Below are 6,000 nucleotides of genomic sequence, written 5' to 3' on the forward strand. Positions count from 1 at the left end.
CTGAGAGGCTTTGCAACAGCACCTGCAGCGCGTACCTGGACTTATTTTTCCAGGCTCTGGGTAGGTAGGGAGGTGTTCAGAGTGTGGGGTGTCAGACCCAAGCTGGATGTCCCACTCTCTGACACATGCCCTGCAATTTATGGGACAGTTAAAAGTTTTCTAAGATCTCACACAATTGGCCATATTCCCCTCCGAGATGTCAGCGTCCAAAAACTGGAAGATTTCTTTGCACCCCAGAACAATAGGCAGACCCCTGTGGGCATTTTAACATCAGCCCAAACAAGGAAGGTGTGGAAACACACATCCTCTAAGTTTCTGTGCAACATTCACAGAGATTTAGCCTGGAGTGTCGTCCACCAGTGCTTACCGGTACGAACTTCCTTGTACCGTATGGTCCTCACACCCAGCCCTCGCTGCGTTAGGGTGGGCTGCAGCGAGGAGGAGACTGTGACCCATCTCCTGTGGTCTTGCTTTTTTGCTAAGGCCTTCTGGGCACAGTTTGAAGATTGGTTGCAGGCTCTCTCGCCCCAATTTACCCTGACCGCTGCTTTCGTCATATACGGCATCTCTTTGACACGGCCCAGATCCTGTCAAACACGTCAGGAGGAAGTTTGACAGGATCTGGGCCGTGGTGAACAGTGGGAAAGACGCCCTGTGGAGAGTGAGGAACATGGGGCTGTTCAAAGGCATCAAGATCCCAGTCAAGGCTGCAGGTAGCCTGGCCCTGTTCATCACCCGAGAGAACTATTACCTCAGAGATCTGTGGAGAGAAGGGAGGGAGGAAGCAGAAAATCTGTGGGAAATAGAGGGCATAGGTCAATATCTCAAGAAACTGTGAAAAACACTATCATGTTTAAGTAAAGAATGTGATTTGCTTCAGAAAAAAGAAATTGTTGCTATGTAACTCGTACCGTGTCAAAATGTAATAAGATGTGATCATATATACTGTTTTAAGTATGTATATTAATGTAAAGCATTTGTGATGCCCTGTATTTTATTGTGAAAAGGAAATAAAAGTTCTTAAAAATCGAAATCGCTGGAGGAAACAGTCCATCTGGCCATGAAACTCATTTGAACGTCTAGCTACAGCAACTAACAATATCATGATTTATTCAGGATGTGTGGAATCAGCACGTCCCGGAGACAGCTTCCGAAATCGTGAGCATTCTCTGGTGGTGTCCTGCAGGGCACCTGTGGGCGTGCATTGGTGGTATAGTGTTGAGCATAGCTGCCTTCCAAGCAGTTGACCTGGGTTCGATTCCTGGCCAACGCAGTGGCAATTGGTTTCAAATGCTGTCATGAGCCTTGGATTATGACTAGCAAAGCGAAGCCTTTTGAAAGAGCTAAAGCACTGCAAAACGGAATTGAAGGAGAATCTTACAGGGGATTCTGAGCGGTGTCTGCATACACGCAGTCCGATACGGGTGCTGAAAGCTTGAGCTACTCTCAATGTCATGCTGCCTTTCCCCGGAGTAAATCTGTTACATTGAAGGAATGCTTCTCGCAGGTTCAAAAGGGACCCTTGTTAATTGGAGAAATCAATGATTTCTAATGAATTCTGTATGTGTTAAAAGACAGCTATACACAGAAAACATGCAGGACACTGCCCATGATGTTTCCCGAGCCGAAACACAGTGCGTTTTTCCAAGCCATCTGACAAAGCTCGCCCACTGAAAACTGCAGCAGATCGTGTAAAGACCTTCAACTTTGTAACTACTGCACGCACAGGAAGCACAATAAATTCCTCTTTTCAAACTGTCAAAGGTTTGCTTTGCAAACGCTGCAGGACATCGCACAATCTCTTTTGAACGGGGACAAACGATTTCTTATGGGGCGCAGTAAGTACAGACGTTTAAAAAGCTCCACTCATGCCGACGATGCAGCATGAAGAAGCGCAACCTAACGTTTGACAGACAAAAGCCGGGCGCCGCTACGAGCAATATGAAATCAAACTGACAGCACACGGCGTTTCGCGCTGACTCAAAAGTGATCTCGACAGACGCTGTTCTCTGCATAACGCTGAAAGAGATAAAGAGCGTTTCTGTTGAGACGTAACAAGCTCGTTTCTTTCTACCATGATGTCACCATGACAAAATCTGTCTTTAAACACCTTGCTCAGTCTCTGACGAGACTGTCAAAAATTGCTTTCGCCGATTGTATTGCAAACCAGCGGAAGCGGGGTATTGGGAAAAGTTTTCAACTAGCAACAATCGTGCGTGCTAATTAGAACAGCAACGCTGAGCTCTCAGCACCGTACTGAGCCCAGGTGTTATTCTAAAGCTGTCAGGTGCAGTTCATTTATATGAAGGAAATCTCTTACTGGGTACGATTACAATGCAGTAAGTAGCACAGGCTACTTGGGGAATAGCCCGATGTGTTTTAAAACGACCCGAGCCAGGTAGGAGTCGAACCTACAATCTCCTAATCCGTAGTCAGATGCATTATGCATTGCGCCACTGTCCCTGGTGTGACACTACAGGACTGTAACCCAGTGATCTCAGCCCTGCAACTAGTAAAATATTACCCCCGGTCCATTCTTTTCCAAAAGTGAGAAACACCTGTTTTCTACATTTTGTCTGTTTTAAAACCATATCTCTTTAAACCAAACCAAGAGTTTGTCTTTTGCACTGATATTCTGATTCATTTCGATTTCAAAGAAAAAAAAGCATTACCTTCCAAAGCATCATAAAATTGTCCCTTCTTCCAGACTCTACTTCTCTCTTGTAGTAGTACAGTAGACCTTTCCAGGTGAGCAGATCACAGAGTCCGAAATGAGCTTCCTCCATCAAGCAAAGTACCTGAACATGACTCTGTCTTCATAAAAGCGCCCCTGTAATAAAGAAATTAAATCCGAAATCAAGAGGGCAGTTGCCTACTGAAGTTCAAGAAGTCATCAATTTTAACCTAGCAACACATTAAAGGCTGCATCTATACAAGTACGATTCTAGAAATGCTCACCAGATTACGTTTTAAGAAGGAACTGCGCCTCAGGTTCCGCCGAGATCTTAACTCGGATGGCAGGATTCAGAGTCCGGAGTGCGGACTGATGGCGCACGGAGGGTCCACATACTGTGGATCCCTCAGTGATCTTCCGCGTATTCAAACCGCCAGCATGTGACTCCCCTGTCCCCGTGACCTCATTGCTCTGCTCTCTCCTCTGTGCAGCCGAGCCCGACTCATGGTAAAGTGGAAAAAAATATGCCCTCAACGTGAGATTTACTCTGGACGAGGATAGATGTTACCTTTTTATCGTTGAATAGGATGTATGTGATGTGGCGACTAGGTTCAATTTTGTATCCTCTTTAAAAGATTAAGGACTGGGGTGAGCGTGATTTACCACCCTTTCAGCTAAGGACCCGACATGCGCACCGTTTAAGCTGCATAGACTCGGTCGATTAACTCTTCTCCATTAGCAGGGTTAAGGTTAAAGAAAAAAAACATTGCTGACTTCTTTTTTTTTTGCCAGCCGCTAGCGCTGATTAGCAAGGTTTGTATTTCATGTTTTGCAAGTTGCATCCATTTTAAGAAAAACAAGTCGCGTTAAAGACAGGAAATGAATACTTGCATTTAATTAAGTCTAGCCGTAGGCGGTTGTCCATAATGACCAGTACTGTTCGAGAAGACAGAACAAAGAAGGCACCGCTGGGATTCGGACCCAGGATCTCCTGTTTACTAGACAGGCGCTTTAACCAACTAAGCCACGGCGCCCCAGGAGTGTTGTCCTTTTGCAGCCACTTGGACACACCTTTAGAAAAACATTTTGTTAACAGGCATTCTGCCTCAGCCTAAACACCTATAGCTTGCAAAGTGCATGCTATTAGACAGGCACCTCTGCAAGACCTTAAGAGTCTCTTAAACTAGTGATAGTAAGGTGTTCCCAACGGGTGATGTTCGGCTTTCAAATCATCTCTCCGTGGAAGCGCCGAGATGCAGCTGTTTAAGGCTTAGAAGCAGCTGACTGTTTCACTACCTAGCTGATCACTGTCAGTCAGGGAGCTCAGAGGTGAAAAGCCTGTCTGAGAGACAATTCGCCGTCGATCAGTTCAATATGTTCCGTACCAGCTCGGCGCACCTGAGATCATCTTGGTAGCCGTGTAGCTCATATAGGTGAGAGCGTGTGTGTGTACCACCGTGATTGGATGCCGGCCCTTCTCAGGTCACAGTAAACCTTCTGCTCAAAAAAAGTGAGGTTTTATTTAATCTCTGACCAAGGGAAACGTTTCATTTTTTCAAAGAAATGTTTGTTAAAAAATAAAGTCATAGTTCAATGGGATTCAATCATAGACCGTGTGATATGGAAGTCAGGAACCTAACCCACAGCACCACCAGCTGAGTGCTGAAAAAGCACTACAGAAACATTATCGACAGACAATGTACAGCGTGTACTATTCTTGTGTTGCGGTACATGAATATAATTATATCGTTATTAATTTCTAATTTATAACTTTATTAACTTTATAAATTTATAAATTAACTTTATAAATTTATTAACGTTATTAATTAATTTCACGACGCACAGACAGGGCGCGGGGAGCCGCCGCCTGCAAACACAGCTCCAGGCAGGATTCCACTCCGCAGGAGCCGCAGAGCAGAGGAGATGGGGGCAGCTTAGCTCCTGTGCAGAGACCTGAGCTGCTGTTGCTGCAGACACTGTCTTTTCTGCACTCGGGGTAGGAGTGAATGTTGAGTTGCCCTTAGAAATGAAGCAGAGCACTTCAACGGCACGGGTGTGTGTGTGTGCGCCCTGGTGATTCTGGGAGACAGATTGAACCTGGGCTAAAAGAGAGGGGGCTTAGCCCTCTTCCATTTGCTAGTTCAAAGTTGTACAACCCATTTGTATCTGCTAGGCGGCGCAGTCGTCGTGCACAAAGAACGCTTTGAAAAGCGTCAAAGGCAAGTCATTCCGAGTTGGTCGTTTGTGTTTTCCGTTCAGACGCGAAATGCTGAAATGATCTCTCGGCTCCTCGGTTGTCATTTCTGCTCCTTAAAGGAATCACAGCACCCGTCGGCTTCCAGCACGGTGGGTCGGGACACAATGCCGGGGGTCGGAGAGAGCGATGTCTTCCTCGTTAGTATAGGACCTGTCACCTGTCCCCACCTGTCACGCGGGAGACCGGGGTACATCAGGACGCGCATTGAAGTGAAAGCAGGATGCGCTGCGACATGCACTGTGCAGATCCCGCCACACTAAGGGGTGAGTGGGTCTGTTCGATCACAGCGCTAGGCGAATCCCCAATCCCCTTTTGTGCGTGGCGACAAAATCAGTCTGTTTCCGCCCGGTTTCGAACCGGGGACCTTTCGCGTGTGAGGCAAACGTGATAACCACTACACTACGGAAACGGTGGTAAGATATGCCCAGCGGCCCAGCGTTGAGCTTCGCCATTGCGATTCAGCTGCTTCCAGTGCCTTTATTGGAGTGCGCTGATGGACCGTGCTCTCTCTCCAGAGACCAGCACGCCTGTCATGGACGGAGCAGGAAAGGCGCTGCCACATTCTACAGCCCTCTCCACGCAATCGACGAAATCTGGCTACTGAAGTGGAGAAAATCGCCTCTCCAGAAAGTGCAAATATCATCTTGGAGAGTATAAATCCTATTGCCGAAGGTCAGCTCTGTCTACCAGAGTGACCCTCCCACCTCCTGCAGCGATGGTCAGCTCGTCTCACACGCGAGAAGTTTTGGCTGGAAACAAGCGCCCCCTCTTCTCGCACGTTTTGCACGTTCGAGAAGGATCTTCTTCACATTCGCCCATGCAGTTCCCAGTCTTGTGGACGAGGACAAAAAGAACACACAAGGGCTCATCCAGGAGTTGAACCCAGGACCTCCCACACCCTAAGCAAGACTCATACCCCTAAACCAATGAGCCACGGCAGCACTTTCCATTTTATTCTGTCAGCGAGCTTGAGGACGGGGGAGAGGCGTCATTCGCTCGTCCAGTCAGACCTTCATCAATAAGTCAAGAAAGCTGCAATTACACGACTGCCTTGCAGACGAAGGGCAGT

The 6,000-nt window shown here is 47.2% G+C and overlaps 3 non-coding genes across 3 annotated transcripts; all 3 read right to left on the reverse strand.

Annotated features, from left to right (window-relative positions):
* Positions 1 to 2,119: 2,119 nt before the first annotated feature.
* LOC138228293 (U4 spliceosomal RNA) lies at positions 2,120 to 2,258 on the reverse strand. The gene has a single exon (XR_011185374.1). It is a non-coding gene; the product is annotated as a U4 spliceosomal RNA (small nuclear RNA).
* Positions 2,259 to 3,634: 1,376 nt separating this feature from the next.
* trnat-agu (transfer RNA threonine (anticodon AGU)) lies at positions 3,635 to 3,708 on the reverse strand. Its single transcript has one exon. It is a non-coding gene; the product is annotated as a tRNA-Thr (tRNA).
* A 1,559-nt stretch (positions 3,709 to 5,267) lies between these two features.
* Positions 5,268 to 5,340, reverse strand: trnav-cac (transfer RNA valine (anticodon CAC)). Its single transcript has one exon. It is a non-coding gene; the product is annotated as a tRNA-Val (tRNA).
* Between the last annotated feature and the right edge of the window lie 660 nt (positions 5,341 to 6,000).

Source organism: Lepisosteus oculatus, unplaced genomic scaffold (assembly GCF_040954835.1).
Source record: "Lepisosteus oculatus isolate fLepOcu1 unplaced genomic scaffold, fLepOcu1.hap2 HAP2_SCAFFOLD_40, whole genome shotgun sequence".
Taxonomy (NCBI): domain Eukaryota; kingdom Metazoa; phylum Chordata; class Actinopteri; order Semionotiformes; family Lepisosteidae; genus Lepisosteus; species Lepisosteus oculatus.